Here is a 17484-nt window from a genome sequence, read left to right as displayed (position 1 = left end):
CTTACCAATAATCTTCATTACTCCGAGTCCTTGTCTTCCTCGCCACAGTATGGTTTCCCTTCCCTCCCGGCCCTGGTGGTCGCTTCATGTCTGCGGCTTGGTATTTCAGGTCGATTGGGTGTTTCTGTATCCCTTTATGGGATTGGCTGGAGCCACTGGGGGCCATCTTGGAGGAGGGAGAGGGAGACTAGAGCGCATTATGCTTGGAGTTCTGTTTGGAGCCGGAGGCTCATGTGTGAATACTGTGGCGAGGAAGACAAGGACTCGGAGTAATGAAGATTACCGGTAAGTAACCGGGGCATTAAATGCTTATATTGGGATTATCAAGGATTGTACCGCTCGAGACAATTTAAAGAAAAAAAGAAAATTCACAACAGAACATTTACATAACATTCACAGATAATCCGTGCAAGCCATTGGCCAACACCTTGCAAAGGGCAGTTTTAAGTCCCCTGCACATAGGTGAGATAAACTTGCTGTGAATGTGATGTCTGTGTAGAAAATACCACAAGTTTTCCCACTCGTATGCAGAACATGCTCCGTGTGATGACTGCCCAACTGGTATTACATAATTGGTGCACAGGGTGGATTACAGCAGAACGCTCAATGAACGCCCCTATCTACAGGAAACAACATGCGCCAGCCTTATGTGCCAGACGCCTCTATAGCAGCAGGTTCAAGGATTCAAATCAGATTATCTCAGATTTTGCCAGTTCTGACAATTTACAGAAATATTAATAAAACGCGGACCTGCCGTATTGTGCACAGAAACCCTTACAAAGCAACACCCCGCAGAGGCGAGTTTAAAGTGCACCGCAGACAAGTGAGGTAAACTGGAAGTAAATATGATGTGTGGCGAAGACCACCCGTTCTGCCACCCGTGGGCACAACAGAGTCACTTCGATGAATGCCAAACTCCTATGACGTAACTGGGGCAGGGGCTGGTGCCTACATTGAAACCATGCAGGAGCACACGACATGCGCGAGCACCCGACATGCACGAGCACACGACATGCGCACGAAAACACGACATGCACGCACACGACACGCACGAGCACACGACATGCGCACGAGCACACGACATGCACGAGCACACGACACGCGCGAGCACACGACATGCACGAGCACACGACATGCACGAGCACACGACACGCACGAGCACACGACATGCACGCACACGACATGCGCACGAGCACACGGCATGCACGCACACGACATGCACGAGCACTCGAGCTGCGTCAGCGCTTCAATGGCAACAGATGAAGCAACTGGGAATCACAGAGCAAACCTCTGCCTAGAGGCTAATTTTAGGAAGGGAAAAGAAATTTAAGATAACTATGCACAGGCGTGGAGACTGCGGGCATGACTTACGCTACCTCCCGCTCGTTGCGGAAGGGGAATTAGCTCAGATGGTAGAGCGCTCGCTTAGCATGCGAGAGGTAGCGGGATCGATGCCCGCATTCTCCAGCCTCATGCCTTTTACTCATTTAATTGCATTTAATTTGGTTTTTCAGAGAGTGTTATGGGATTAAGTGTGATTTTACTCATTTAAATGCATTTATTGGTTCTTCCGAGATTTTTATATGATAGTGCTCATTTAGTTGGTATTATTAAAATAAGAAACTTCTCGTGCAATTTTATACCTTAAATTTGCCAAAACTAACAGTCTGGCCCCCAGGGACTGCAGCTGCTGCCCACCTCTGTTAAATGATGGGGGGACAAGACGTCTCCTCCCGAACCCCCGAGACACCTGCTCCCCTGTTGTGTGTATGGAGGTGAGTGAAGACACCTGCTCCCCTGATGTGTGTATGGAGGTGAGTGGAGACACGTGCGCCCCTGGTGTGTGTATGGAGGTGAGTGGAGACACCTGCTCCCCTGGTGTGTGTATGGAGGTGAGTGGAGACACCTGCGCCCCTGTTGTGTGTATGGAGGTGAGTGGAGACACGTGCGCACCTGTTGTTTGTATGGAGGTGAGTGGAGACACCTGCTCCCCTGGTGTGTGTATGGAGGTGAGTGGAGACACCTGCGCCCCTGTTGTGTGTATGGAGGTGAGTGGAGACACGTGCGCCCCTGTTGTGTGTATGGAGGTGAGTGGATGAGGTGAGTGGAGGCATGTGCGCCCCTGTTGTGTGTATTGAGGTGAGTGGAGACATGTGCCCACCTGTTGTGTGTATTGAGGTGAGTGGAGACATGTGCCCACCTGTTGTGTGTGTGGAGGTGAGTGGAGACACCTGCTCCCCTGGTGTGTGTATGGAGGTGAGTGGAGACACCTGCGCCCCTGTTGTGTGTATGGAGGTGAGTGGAGACACCTGCTCCCCTGGTGTGTGTATGGAGGTGAGTGGAGACACCTGCGCCCCTGTTGTGTGTATGGAGGTGAGTGGAGACATGTGCGCCCCTGTTGTGTGTATGGAGGTGAGTGGAGACATGTGCGCCCCTGTTGTGTGTATGGAGGTGAGTGGAGACATGTGCGCCCCTGTTGTGTGTATGGAGGTGAGTGGAGACACCTGCTCCACTGTTGTGTGTATGGAGGTGAGTGGAGGCACCTGCGCCCCTGTTGTGTGCATGGAGGTGAGTGGAGACATGTGCGCCCCTGTTGTGTGTATGGAGGTGAGTGGCGACACGTGCGCCCCTGTTGTGTGTATGGAGGTGAGTGGAGACATGTGCGTCCCTGTATTGTGTATGGGGGTGAGTGGCGACACGTGCTCCCCTGTTGTGTGTATTGAGGTGAGTGGAGACACCTGCTCCCCTGTTGTGTGTATGGAGGTGAGTGGAGACACGTGCGCCCCTGTTGTGTGTATGCAGGTGAGTGGAGACATGTGCACCCCTGTTGTGTGTATGGAGGTGAGTGGAGACACGTGCTCCCCTGTTGTGTGTATGGAGGTGAGTGGAGACACCTGCTCCCCTGGTGTGTGTATGGAGGTGAGTGGAGACATGTGCGCCCCTGTTGTGTGTATGGAGGTGAGTGGATACACCTGCTCCCCTGTGGTGTGTATGGAGGTGAGTGGAGACACCTGTGCCCCTGTTGTGTGTATGAAGGTGAGTGGAGACATGTGCGCCCATGTTGTGTGTATGGAGGTGAGTGGAGACACCTGCTCCCCTGTTGTGTGTATGGAGGTGAGTAAAGACACCTGCTCCCCTGTGGTGTGTATGAAGGTGAGTGGAGACATGTGCGCCCATGTTGTGTGTATGGAGGTGAGTGGAGACACCTGCTCCCCTGTTGCGTGTATGGAGGTGAGTGGAGACACCTGCACCCCTGTTGTGTGTATGGAGGTGAGTGAAGACACCTGCGCCCCTGTTGTGTGTATGAAGGTGAGTGGAGACATGTGCACCCCTGTATTGTGTATGGAGGTGAGTGGCGACACGTGCTCCCCTGTTGTGTGTATGGAGGTGAGTGGAGACACCTGCTCCCCTGTTGTGTGTATGGAGGTGAGTAGAGACATGTGCGCCCCTGTTGTGTGTATGGAGGTGAGTGGAGACACATCCACCCCTCTTGTGTGTATGGAGGTGAGTGGAGACACATGCACCCCTGTTGTGTGTATGGAGGTGAGTGGAGACATGTGCACCCCTGTTGCGTGTATGGAGGTGAGTGGAGACATGTGCACCCATGTTGTGTCTATGGAGGTGAGTGGAGACACATGCACCCCTGTTGTGTGTATGGTGGTGAGTGAAGACACCTGCGCCCCTGTTGTTTGTATGAAGGTGAGTGGAGACATGTGCGCCCCTGTATTGTGTATGGAGGTGAGTGGCGACACGTGCTCCCCTGTTGTGTGTATGGAGGTGAGTGGAGACACCTGCTCCCCTGGTGTGTGTATGGAGGTGAGTGGAGACACCTGCGCCCCTGTTGTGTGTATGGAGGTGAGTGGAGACACGTGCACCCCTGTTGTCTGTATGGAGGTGAGTGGAGACACGTGTGCACCTGTTGTGTGTGTGGAGGTGAGTGGAGACACATCCACCCCTGTTGTGTGTATGGAGGTGAGTGGAGACACATGCACCCCTGTTGTGTGTATGGAGGTGAGTGGAGACATGTGCACCCCTGTTGTGTGTATGGAGGTGAGTGGAGACATGTGCGCCCATGTTGTGTCTATGGAAGTGAGTGGAGACACATGCACCCCTGTTGTGTGTATGGTGGTGAGTGAAAACACCTGCGCCCCTGTTGTTTGTATGAAGGTGAGTGGAGACATGTGCGCCCCTGTATTGTGTATGGAGGAGAGTGGCGACACGTGCTCCCCTGTTGTGTGTATGGAGGTGAGTGGAGACACCTGCTCCCCTGTTGTGTGTACGGAGGTGAGTGGAGACATGTGCGCCCCTGTTGTGTGTATGGAGGTGAGTGGAGACACATGCACCCCTGTTGTGTGTATGGAGGTGAGTGGAGACACATGCACCCCTGTTGTGTGTATGGAGGTGAGTGGAGACATGTGCGCCCCTGTTGCGTGTATGGAGGTGAGTGGAGACATGTGCGCACCTGTTGTGTGTGTGGAGGTGAGTGGAGACACCTGCTCCTTTGGTGTGTGTATGGAGGTGAGTGGAGACACCTGCGCCCCTGTTGTGTGTATGGAGGTAAGTGGAGACACCTGCGCCCCTGTTGTGTGTATGGAGGAGAGTGGAGACATGTGCGCACCTGTTGTGTGTATGGAGGTGAGTGGAGACACGTGCTCCCCTGTTGTCTGTATGGAGGTGAGTGGAGACACGTGTGCACCTGTTGTGTGTGTGGAGGTGAGTGGAGACACGTGCACACCTGTTGTGTGTATGGAGGTTAGTGGAGACACCTGTTCCCCTGTTGTGTGTATGGAGGTGAGTGGAAACACCTGCTCCCCTGTTGTGTGTATGGAGGTGAGTGCAGACACCTGCTACCCTGTGGTGTGTATGGAGTTGAGTGGAGACATGTGCGCCCCTGTTGTGTGTATCGAGGTGAGTGGATACACCTGCTCCCCTGTTGTGTGTATGGAGGTGAGTGGAGACACCTGCTCCCCTGTGGTGTGTATGGAGGTGAGTGGAGACATGTACACCCCTGTTGTGTGTATGGAGGTGAGTGGAGACATGTGCGCACCTGTTGTGTGTGTGGAGGTGAGTGGAGACATCTGCTCCCCTGGTGTGTGTATGGAGGTGAGTGGAGACACCTGCGCCCCTGTTGTGTGTATGGAGGTGAGTGGAGACATGTGGGCCCTGTATTGTGTATGGAGGTGAGTGGCGACACGTGCTCCCCTGTTGTGTGTATGGAGGTGAGTGGAGACACCTGCTCCCCTGTTGTGTGTATGGAGGTGAGTGGAGACATGTGTGCCCCTGTTGTGTGTGTGGAGGTGAGTGGAGACACATGCACACCTGTTGTGTGTATGGAGGTGAGTGGAGACACCTGTTCCCCTGTTGTGTGTATGGAGGTGAGTGGAGACACCTGCTCCCCTGTTGTTTGTATGGAGGTGAGTGGAGACACATGCGCCCCTTTTGTGTGTATGGAGATGAGTGGAGACACGTGCGCACCTGTTGTGTGTATGGAGGTGAGTGTAGTCACCTGCTCCTCTGTTGTGTGTATGGGGGTGAGTGGAGACACCTGCTCCCCTGTTGTGTGTATGGGGGTGAGTGGCCCGTGTCCTGTCATGGGGAGAGCAGGCGCTGAGTGCCTTTAACAAGGGCATGGGTCTCAAGTCACGGGGCCTCACCACAACTTTTATCTACAGCAGATGGAACAAGGTACTGTAAGGGCACACATCTTAATCAAGCATTGGCATAGCCAATAGGTCTCGCTTTTGGGATATTTAGTTATGCAGCACAATATCTTTGGTACAACATCAATTGTTGCATAGCAAAACACTTTTAAGGTCCCGAAGGCGAGACCTATTGGCTATGCCAATGCTTGATTTTCTGTTGTTGCTGTTAGCGTAAACTCGGCCCACTGCCATTAGATCGCTTTAGGCAACAAAAAGATTATATTTCACTTTTTTGCCCAACCGTTCTGGTGGAATTGTCATCACCCTTCATATGTTGTGTAGTTACCAATAAAGTGCAGAAATAAAACAAAAAGCATTTTTGATTTGTATCCATTAACACTTTATTAAAGCCTTTCATTTACACCCTGCTGTCCCGTCTGTGTGTCTCCTTGTAAATTATCCGGTGTGAAGGGCGCTGGAGTCCGGTCCGCACTGTGCGTGTGACTGTTGTGCAGCTACAGGAGAAAGGTGTCCACACAGACACAGGAATGATAAAACACCTGTGTTGCCCAGCACCGGCTAAAGATAATGTATGGATGTCCACAGAGACCAGGAGGAGAATGAAAACAGGAAGGGAGGGGGTATGTTAGTGATACAAATGCCCCACTACTCTAGACCCAGAATAATTGGAAGCAAATACCAAATACAAATGGCGCCCTGCTCAATACCTAGAATAATATAAAACAAATGAAGTGAAAAATAAAAGTATCTCAGGTCCCACCGAGATTTGATCTCGGATCGCTGGATTCAGAGTCCAGAGTGCTAACCATTACACCATGGAACCACCAAATTACATTCATGTCACTTTTCTCCTGAGTGCTGACTCTCTAGTGGTCAACAGTGTATGTTAAACGTCTAATTAAAAAAGTCTATTTCTCAATGAAATCCTTAAAACACCGTACACGAAACTTTGATTTAACCAACACATGGAAAATGACACATTGATGCTTTAACTGTCCTTTGGGGCAGCGCTTTAACTTACTCTTAAAGTTGGTGTAGTGCCGAGAAGCGGCGGCACAGGAGCTGCCCCCACAGAGGAGATAAAACAGGAACTTCCTGAATCCTCATCGCCTATAAATCAACACAGCGGGTTATTAATATCACAACACAGACTCTAAAAGCGCCTCTTCCATAGCACGGGCGGAGCAGGAAATAAACGAGCATTTCACGCAGTGAGAGCACAGGAAACGGGTGCCTTCGTTTTATGCCACGCGCAATTTATATATAATCTGTACTCTTCGTTGTGTGAAAAAAGGCAAACATCGAATAACCCTTCATAGTATCGATCTGTGGCTTTTTCACTCCAGTTCTTTAATAATACACCAGCTGTGCAGCAAGGGCTGGGGGGGGGGGGGGGGGCGGGAACAGGAGCCGAGGGGTCGGGGTAAACCTCAAAGGGCTTTAGACTGATGGAAGGGAAGAGACGCAAGTGAGAGTTATTAGGACTTCAAGAGCCATTTTGGTTTGGAAGGAATAAAATACATTTATAATGTTGGAATAGCAAAAACCTGTACTTCCCATACCGGGAGTCGAACCCGGGCCGCCTGGGTGAAAACCAGGAATCCTAACCGCTAGTTCCCTTCACTTACTCATACCTGGGAGTCATATCTGGGTGTGTTCCTAGCTGTTTGTGCCACTGCCTGTAGTCGAGCCTATAAAGCCTATAGGAGGGGGTGTTTTACCCCTTGTCCTGTGCCAATGGGTATGTTTGCCACAGACGGGTCGTGTTAGTTCTGTTAATCTGTCACGGTGCAGAAAGGTTGCACATTTGAGCCATGGCACCTTTTTAAAGCCATCTGGGTCAGAAGTCACTTGACTGTGTTTTCTCTGAGCGGATTGCGACAAACTGGGGCAGATCTACAAGCCCTTTGGCTGCGCCTCGCTGCGGCACTTTCAGAGCACAGGAATGCAGCATATCTACAATGATATGTCGCATTCCTGTGCTGGCGCAGAAACAGCTGCCATGCTCCGGCTCAGGCACCCTGCACCATGGTGCAAGGATGCCTGCGCCGTGGGGAGATTGCTTTTGTGAAGGAAGGGGCACCTTCCTGCACAAAAGCAATCACTGCAGGCATTTTCCATTTTCAATGCGTGCTGTAGAATGCAGCACGCATTGAAAGAGGAAAAAACGAGGAGAAATGAAAAAAATTCTCCTCATTTCGCTTGGCTACGCCACCCCTATGGTTTCGCAGTATATTGACGCATTGCCAGGTTTACGATTTCTTGTACATCTGGAAATGCATCAGTGGACATGGGTGTTGCGTGGGAACATCCACAGCAACACCCATGTCCCGCACCTAACACGCAAAGTGTTGCGTGAACAGGTGCGATATTTACAAGCACAGGTTCAGTCACGCAGGGTGACTTTACATGTGCATGTAAATATCCTTTAGCAGTCTGCGCCGCTGGTGCGTCACGCCATGTGATGCACCGGCGGCGCATGGGGCTTGTAAATCTGCACCACTGTACTTTGATTTCCTTCAATGACTTCAACATTGCGTCACTTTTAAGTGTTTCAGCTTCTGGCAATATTGTCAATATGCACTTTACTGGTTGTGAGACTTGAAATCCTCCTGCCTCTGGGCGCTCTCAGAATGGTGGGAGCCGGTTTATGAAAACAGACTGGGGGCGCCTGGAACTCTTACAGTGAGAGTCCAGGCGCTGGCTTCAGGGGGGCTGGAGTGTGCAGTGTTTGTTTAGGGAGGTTGAAATCCCACATGGACCAAGGCTAGAAAGAGCTCCTGAGATAACATGCACACATGACTGGTATTCACATAATCAAGGACATCGGTAGCAATCATCCTCCCAAGGAGCCCGGATAGCTCAGTCGGTAGAGCATCAGACTTTTAATCTGAGGGTCTAGGGTTCAAGTCCCTATTCGGGCGGAGGGGATTTTTTCTGTAATTCAGCAGATTTGAAATGAAGGTTTTTAACAGGAAATGATTTTACTCTTTCATTTCGATCGCTCTAACTTTCCCTCTGTTGTCATCCGGGTTCTTAAAACCAGCAGCGATTCCACCTGTTATAGAAGTTTCCACTTACATTTGAATCAATCGCTGTTTTCTGCCCACGCGGCCAACTGTGACGTCTAAAATTCTGCATTTAATACATTTATGATCTCAGTGATTGGAAACGGACTCCAAAGCCCTCTGATTCAAGCAAACTTCTAATTTATCCCAACCCACCCGTCCTGCCGGTGCTGCCAGGGGGCCGGGTCGAGCTTTGACACCAGTTTATATTGTATTATCCTTTGTTACAAGGATTGTCTGCCCGCTTTTCGTTGACACTCCTGCCTGTGAGTGATGGATGGAAGCCGTCCTGCTGTCTGTCTGTAAAGGGACAGAAAGAGTCCGAGTCTGTCTTTGAAGCAGCTGAATGTACAAGGACATTGGAAAGGAAAGAGCGTCGATCACGGGGGTCTCACGTTTCCAGCCCGAGATTGAATCAGAAAAGTATAAGAATAAAATAATGAACTGTTGGGAGTTGCTTTTTTAAAGGGAAAAAAAGTGTTTCCGCCCGGTCTCGAACCGGGGACCTTTCGCGTGTTAGGCGAACGTGATAACCACTACACTACGGAAACCCGTGGGAGGCGCCCTGGGCCTCCTTTATCTGCAATGAGCAGAGAGCGCTGGAGGCAGCTGGAGAGACGCAGAGATATGGAAGCTTTTCTAACGTTCTCTCACTGAATGCACAGTACTCAATGCTGCACAAGCATCGCCTCTCACTGAATGCACAGTACTCAATGCTGCACAAGCATCACCTCTCACTGAATGCACAGTACTCAATGCTGCACGCGCATCGCCTCTCACTGAATGCACAGTACTCAATGCTGCACAAGCATCGTCTCTCACTGAATGCACAGTACTCAATGCTGCACAAGCATCGTCTCTCACTGCTGCACAAGCATCGCCTCTCACTGAATGCACAGTACTCAATGCTGCACAAGCATCGCCTCTCACTGAATGCACAGTACTCAATGCTGCACAAGCATCGTCTCTCACTGAATGCACAGTACTCAATGCTGCACAAGCATCGTCTCTCACTGAATGCATAGTACTCAATGCTGCACACGTATCGTCTCTCACTGAATGCACAGTACTCAATGCTGCAGAAGCATTGCCTCTCACTGAATGCACAGTACTCAATGCTGCACAAGCATCGTCTCTCACTGAATGCATGAACTCAAGGCTGCACAAGCATCGCCTCTCACTGAATGCATGAACTCAAGGGTGCACAAGCATTGCCTCTCACTGAATGCACAGTACTCAATGCTGCATACGCATCGCCTCTCACTGAATGCACAGTACTCAATGCTGCACTAGCATCGCCTCTCACTGAATGCACAGTACTCAATGCTGCACAAGCATCGTCTCTCACTGAATGCACAGTACTCAATGCTGCACAAGCATCGCCTCTCACTGAATGCACAGTACTCAATGCTGCACAAGCATCGCCTCTCACTGAATGCACAGTACTCAATGCTGCACAAGCATCGCCTCTCACTGAATGCACAGCACTCAATGCTGCACAAGCATCGCCAATGCTGCACAAGCATCCCCTCTCACTGAATGCATAGTACTCAATGCTGCACTAGCATCGCCTCTCACTGAATGCACATCACCGTGGGCTGCAGTAAGAGATCTCTCACTCAATGCGCATTTCACTGATCGCTGCACAGGTCAGCAGACTCTCACTGACTGCCTGTCACTGAAAACATCAGAGCACGTGAGCTCTCACTGGATGCTCATGCCTGAACCCTGCACAGCTGAAATATCCGTCAGTGGATATGTGCGAGTGAAACCTGCAGAGCTATGGCCTCTCTCACTGAATCCAGATCACTGAGCCTGCACAGCTGAGTGTACCACACTCGCATCTAATGGGAATCTCACTTAACACCAGTGACCGACGCACAGATAAGAGCTCCCTGTGCACGTGAGTAGCTCTCACTGAATCCAGGTCACTGACCCTGCGCAGCTGAGTGTACCACACTCACATCTAATAGGAATCTCACTGAACACCAGTGACCGATGGGCAGATAAGAGCTCCCTGTGCACGTGTGTAGCTCTCACTGAGCGGAGGTCACTGAACGCTGCGCAGTCGAGGTCTCTGAGTGAAGGGTGATTCTTGGCGTTTCTCACTCACCCAGGCCTCGGTCTCTCTTCTAAGTGCGTCTTTGTTTGGTTTTGTCCGTTTCCTTACGCTGTATTCTGCAAAACAGTTTTTTAACTGCCATATGATACTTTCCTGTTTTGGGGCTTTTCTGTGAAGGCAGCGGTAGGATGAATGTGAATATAAATAGCGCTTCCATCCAACATTCACACATTGAGACCCAGCGCTGCATCTTTACAGTAATCAAGGGCTGAGAAGTGATGTTTCTCAAGCGCTCTTTGGTGGTCTAGTGGTTAGGATTCGGCGCTCTCACCGCCGCGTCCCGGGTTCGATTCCCGGTCAGGGAAGTGGGATTTACTTTTGATGTGCACATGGTTTTAAAAAAAAAATAGAATTTCATGTTTAATGACACTGATTCCTTAATGATGGGCCCAATATTCGAGCCATGTATAACAAATGGTTACAATTTTAAACATCTTAGTGACATAGTGGTTTTTATTAATCTTTTGATTTCTGGTGACGCCCCCTCCCCCCCACTGATGGGTCATTGGAAGCCCTGGACACTGACCTAAAGAGGTTATACTAAAATACTCAAACTACAGAAATACATCAAATATGTATAGAAATTAAGAAATACTTTTGTTAAACCACAAACATAAATCAAAATTCTGTTGAGAACGTTGCAGTTTAATTTTTCAGCGATAAGCCCATGAACTGGGCTCCCCCACACCTCCTTTTCTTTTAAGCTCCTAAACCAGCCTCTGTCACTTCCTCGGCGCAGTCAGTGCCTCAGTGAGGCCAACAGCGTCCACATCACTCTGGCTCGACTCGTGCCCGTCCACATCACTCTGGCTCGACTCGTGCCCGTCCACATCACTCTGGCTCGACTCGTGCCCGTCCACATCCCTCTGGCTCGACTCGTGCTGCTCCAACTTCACTTTTAGCCTCCGATTTAAAATCCCTTCACATGTGCAGGGAATTTTTATTTTAATTTTAAACTCTAAGGGGCAGATTTACAACAAAGTAACGCAGCGCGGTGCAGCAAATCATTTTGCTGCGCCGTGCTGCGTTAGTTTGGAGAGCACAGTAATGCGACATCTTTACAAGAATATGTCGCATCTCTGTGCTTCCCCTGCGCTGGCGCACAAACTGCAGCCATGCGACGACGAAGGCACCCCTGCGCCATGGTGCAAGGATTCCTGCGTCGTGGGGAGATTGTTTTTGTGCTGGAAGGGGCCCCTTCCTCCACAAAAACAACCACAAGAGGCTTTTCCCTCTTTCAACGCGTGCTGTAGAACGCAGCACGCATTGAAAGAGGAAAAAACGAGGAGAAATTAAATCATTTCTCCTCGTTGCGCCTCTCTACGCCACCTCTAGGGTGACGTGGCATTCACACGCATCTCCAGATTTGCGTATTCTCGTAAATCTGGAGATGGGTGTTGCGTGGGGACACCCATAGCAGCACCCATGGAACGCCCCTTCCATGCACAGTGCTGCACGTGAAACGGTGATATTTACAAGGAATGGAAAAGTCACGCTGGGGGGCTTTTCCTCTCCTTGATAATAAGCCCCTCAGTGTGATGAATGCCCAACTGTTATTACATAATTGGTGCACAGGGTGGATTACAGCAGAACGCTCAATGAACGCCACGATCTACAGGAAACGACATGCGCCAGCCTTATGCGCCAGACGCCTCTATAGCAGCGGGTTCAAGGATTCAAATGAGATTATCTCAGATTTTGAAAAGTTCCGACAATTTACAGAAATATTAATAAAACGCGGATCTGCCGTATTGTGCACAGAAAACCCTTACAAAGCAACACCCTGCAGAGGTGAGTTTAAAGTGCACTGCAGACAAGTGAGGTAAACTAGAAGTAAGTGATGTGTGGCGAAGACCACCGTTCTGCCACTTGTGGGCACAACAGAGTCACTTCGATGAATGCCAAACTCCTATGACGTAACTGGGGCATGGGGCTGATGTCTACATTAGGGTCAGATTGGGATCGCAATTTTGCCCGGGCATTGACGAAAAAAGCGGCCCACGTTCATGAGGCGTGCCCATATTCAAGGGGCGTGGCCCATATTCAAGGGGCCTGGCCCATATTCAAGGGGCTTGGCCCATATTCAAGGGGCGTGGCCCATATTCAAGGGGGAGTGGCCCATATTCAAGGGGCGTGGCCCATATTCAAGGGGCGTGGCCCATATTCAAGGGGCGTGGCCCATGTTCAAGGGGCGTGGCCCATATTCAAGGGGCGTGGCCCATATTCAAGGGGCGTGGCCCATATTCAAGGGGCGTGGCCATATTCAAGGGGCGTGGCCATATTCAAGGGGCGTGGCCCACATTCAAGGGGCGTGGCCCATATTCAAGGGGCGTGGCCCATATTCAAGGGGGAGTGGCCCATATTCAAGGGGCGTGGCCCATATTCAAGGGGCGTGGCCCATATTCAAGGGGCGTGGCCCATATTCAAGGGGCGTGGCCCATATTCAAGGGACGTGGCCCATATTCAAGGGGCGTGGCCCATATTCAAGGGGCGTGGCCCATATTCAAGGGGCATGGCCATATTCAAGGGGCGTGGCCATATTCAAGGGACGTGGCCCATATTCAAGGGGCGTGGCCCACATTCAAGGGGCGTGGCCCATATTCAAGGGGCGTGGCCCACGTTCAAGGGGCGTAGCCCATATTCAAGGGGCGTGGCCCATATTCAAGGGGCATGGCCATATTCAAGGGGCGTGGCCATATTCAAGGGGCGTGGCCCATATTCAAGGGGCGTGGCCATATTCAAGGGGCGTGGCCCATATTCAAGGGGCGTGGCCCACATTCAAGGGGCGTGCCCTTTCATGAAACACCATTTGCACAGACAAGGAATGAAAGTGGGGGGATACTGTTCTTGAGCAGGACACAGGGCAAAGCCCCAGCTATTACTAACCTATTTAGCCCTCCCCAGACCTTTAGCTCAGGAGCACGTGAACAGCAAAGGTAAGGCCCCTGCAATTAGTAAATGAATCAGCCCTCCCCAGCCCTCCAGGCCTCAGGGCAATGTCCTGGCAGGGGAGCACAAAACACAGCTGATGGGTCATCCACGGTAGCCAGGGGGAGGCTGAGGTGACGATGGTGCGAGTTCCAAACATCACCTGGCCCCGACAGCGAGACCTATTCTTCCTCGCCCACTATGCCCTGAATGTGAAGGGCTGTGGGCGAGGTGTTAAGACTAACACTGTTTCTGGGCCTCCAGGGGACCCGAGGTGAAAATAGCTCAAAGGCCTGAGCAACACCTGGCCCCCAGGGAGGCCGATTCTTGCAAAAAAATCACCCCTCCCCAGCCCATCCTCAGCGTGATTGCTTGGCGGGGCAGGGGTGAAGGAGAGACCACAGCTGATAATCGCTGTATGGCCGCACAGCGAGGCTGCTTTCATATCTCTGTGTCTGTCTCTGTGCCCTCTGTGGGCCGTTTTTTTCTCCCCTTTACTAGTCCACTCTCTGTGGACTGGAAAGGGGAGAAAAAAACCGGCCCATAGAGGGCACTAAGACACCGGCCCTTCGGCCTATGCCCGAATGCCCGCATTGCCAATCCGCCCCTGTGAACCCATGTGCAAGCACACGACATGCGCACGAGCTGTGTCAGACGCATCAATGGCAACAGATTGAGCAACTGGGAATCACAGAGCAAACCTCTGTCCAGTGGCTACTTTCAGGAAGGAAAATGCCATTTAAAATGAAAAGGAACAAGCGCGAAGAATGCGGGCATCAATTCCGCTACCTCCCACGTGCCATCCGGAAGGGGAAGTAACTCAGATGGTAGAGCGCTCGCTTAGCATGCGAGAGGTAGCGGGATCGATGCCCGCAATCTCCAACTTTATTGCATTTATTGGTTTTTCAGTTATGTGATTAAGAGTGATTTTACTCATTTAATTGCATTTATTGGTTCTTCCGAGAGTTTTATATGATAGTGCTCATTTAGTTGCTATTATTAAAATAAGAAACAAAGGCTTCTGGACGCGTTTGGCGACTTTATGGCAAAGTTAGATCTCTTGATCAATAATAAAAAATCACATGTGATGGTGGCTGGGAGGCGGCTAAGGCCGAAAAAATTAAAATCTTTTACCTGCTGTGGAGAGGGGGTTTCAAGGGTGCAAGTCTTTACCTACCTGGGTGTGATCTTTGAGGAGAAGGGTTCGTGGAAACCACAGGTGCCGGCAAAGTCACTAGCTGTAACTAGATCAACCTCAGCCTTGTTGAGTTTCGCAAAGCGACTTGGCTCACGCCCAATGGAGGCATTACTGAAAATCTATAAAACTAAATGCCTATCCATAGCCACTTACGGTGCACCGCTGAGGGGCTACTCCTCAACTGGTGATTTGCAGACCGTGGAAAACCAGTTTCTCAGATCTTTATTAAGTGTTCCACAATCCACACCAGTTTTTTCACTACACTCTGAGTTAGGTTTAGGTTACATTACTGACCTGCTTCTTCTGGCACCACTGGTATGTTGGGCCAAAACCTGGCTGAACAATGACATTACACTTAACCACACTATCCTTAGGGACGCTTCAAAGATCCCGTGGCTGGCTTACGTAAAAGGCGCATTGGGAAGCCTTGGTAGGCCCAACCTCTTCAATTTGTAGGGGGGACGTGAAATGGATTAAGGATAACTTTTTGAGGAGGGCATCTCAAACGCGGGAGAGTGAGGAACTGACTAAACCGAGAGCGAGAGCAAACTTCCTCCTCCTGACTACGCCCTCAATTGAACCGTATCTAAAACTTGTAAGCCGCCCATACCATCGACACTTGCTTATTAGATTTAGGTTCAACATTATACAATACTCCCTAGTTGACTTCCCCGTATGGGGTGTCCCAGACGAGTCAATCCCATGCTGCTGTGACAACTTTTCAGAGCAGTCCCTCATGCATTTTGTAATGTTTTGTGATCACTTTAAGAAGAGCAGAAAGCAGTTCTTGGTCCCTATTTTAAGGGAAGCAGGTTTTGCACAAGTACGCCCAGCACTATTTTATTTACAGCTACTAGGTAGTTCTAGGATAGTCTTCGGGGTTGCTAGCTTTCTGGTCACAGCCATGCGTACGAAGGCCAGGAAGCTATCCCCGAGGTACCAGGAGGGGTGACCTCTCTATACTGCAGATTCTATTAACGTATTTAAGTTAATTATTCTCCTTTTTATTACATTGTGAGTGTAACTGTTTTCGTACCAATTTTTAACTATTTGAATGCACTAGACATTACTACCGGGTTTCACTCATTAAAGATTTTAACCATATGAATTATATGATCTGCCAAATTTTTAACATGTATTTTTTTTTTAAATATGTATTGTCTTGTTGCTTTTATGATTTTAGGTAATCGAATGAAGCTTGCTTTTGACTTTGACTTTGAATAAGAAACTTCTCGTGCAATTTTATACGTTAAATTTGCCAAAACTAAGTCTGATGGGGGGACAAGACCTCTCCTTCTGATCCCCCGAGACACCTGCTCCCCTGTTGTGTGTATGGAGGTGAGTGGAAACATGTGCACCCCTGTTGTGTGTATGGAGGTGGGTGGATACACCTGCTCCCCTGTGGTGTGTATGGAGGTGAGTGGAGACACGTGCTTCTCTGATGTGTGTATGGAGGTAGGTGGATACACCTGCGCACCTGTTGTGTGTATGAAGGTGAGTGGAGACATGTGCGCCCCTGTATTGTGTATTGAGGTGAGTGGCAACATGTGCTCCCCTGTTGTGTGTATGGAGGTGAGTGGATACACCTGCACCCCTGTTGTGTGTATGGAGGTGAGTGGAGACACGTGCTCCCCTGTTGTCTGTATGAAGGTGAGTGGAGACACGTGCGCACCTGTTGTGTGTATGGAGGTGAGTGGAGACAAGTGCTCCACTGTTGTGTGTATGGAGGTGAGTGGATACACCTGCGCCCCTGTTGTGTGTATGGAGGTGAGTGGCGACACGTGCTCCCCTGTTGTGTGTATGGAGGTGAGTGGATACACCTGCGTCCCTGTTGTGTGTATGTAGGTGAGTGGCAACACGTGCTCCCCTGTTGTGTGTATGGAGGTGAGTGGAGACACCTGCTCCCCTGTTGTGTGTATGGAGGTGAGTGGAGACACGTGCTCCCCTGTTGTGTGTATGGAGGTGAGTGGATACACATGCGCCCCTGTTGTGTGTATGGAGATGAGTGGCGACACGTGCTCCCCTGTTTTGTGTATGGAGGTGAGTGGAGACACCTGCGCCCCTGTTGTGTGTATGGAGGTGAGAGGAGACACATGCACCCCTGTTGTGTGTATGGAGATGAGTGGCGACACGTGCTCCCCTGTTTTGTGTATGGAGGTGAGTGGAGACACCTGCGCCCCTGTTGTGTGTATGGAGGTGAGTGGAGACTCCTGCTCCCCTGTTGTGTGTATGGATGTGAGTGGAGACACGTGCTCCCCTGTTGTGTGTATGGATGTGAGTGGAGACACGTGCTCCCCTGTTGTGTGTATGGAGGTGAGTGGAGACACCTGCTCCCCTGGAATGTGTATGGAGGTGAGTGGAGACACGTGCTCCCCTGTTGTGTGTATGAAGGTGAGTGGAGACACCTGCTCCCCTGTTGTGTGGATGGAGGTGAGTGGAGACACGTGCTCCCCTGGTGTGTGTATGGAGGTGAGTGGAGACACGTGCTCCCCTGTTCTGTGTATG

At 50.5% G+C, this 17484-nt stretch overlaps 4 non-coding genes across 4 annotated transcripts; 2 read left to right on the top strand and 2 right to left on the bottom strand.

Moving 5' to 3' along the window:
• Window positions 1-1394: 1394 nt before the first annotated feature.
• Window positions 1395-1467, top strand: TRNAA-AGC (transfer RNA alanine (anticodon AGC)). Its single transcript has one exon. It is a non-coding gene; the product is annotated as a tRNA-Ala (tRNA).
• A 4947-nt stretch (window positions 1468-6414) lies between these two features.
• TRNAQ-CUG (transfer RNA glutamine (anticodon CUG)) lies at window positions 6415-6486 on the bottom strand. The gene has a single exon. It is a non-coding gene; the product is annotated as a tRNA-Gln (tRNA).
• A 2723-nt stretch (window positions 6487-9209) lies between these two features.
• On the bottom strand, window positions 9210-9282 carry TRNAV-AAC (transfer RNA valine (anticodon AAC)). The gene has a single exon. It is a non-coding gene; the product is annotated as a tRNA-Val (tRNA).
• Window positions 9283-11086: 1804 nt separating this feature from the next.
• Window positions 11087-11158, top strand: TRNAE-CUC (transfer RNA glutamic acid (anticodon CUC)). Its single transcript has one exon. It is a non-coding gene; the product is annotated as a tRNA-Glu (tRNA).
• The last annotated feature ends 6326 nt before the right edge of the window (window positions 11159-17484 follow it).

The sequence above is a fragment of the Lissotriton vulgaris genome, chromosome 1_1 (assembly GCF_964263255.1).
Source record: "Lissotriton vulgaris chromosome 1_1, aLisVul1.2, whole genome shotgun sequence".
Taxonomy (NCBI): Eukaryota; Metazoa; Chordata; class Amphibia; order Caudata; family Salamandridae; genus Lissotriton; species Lissotriton vulgaris.
Note: the sequence above shows the minus strand (reverse complement) of the source record. Positions and strands in the feature narration are given on the sequence as shown.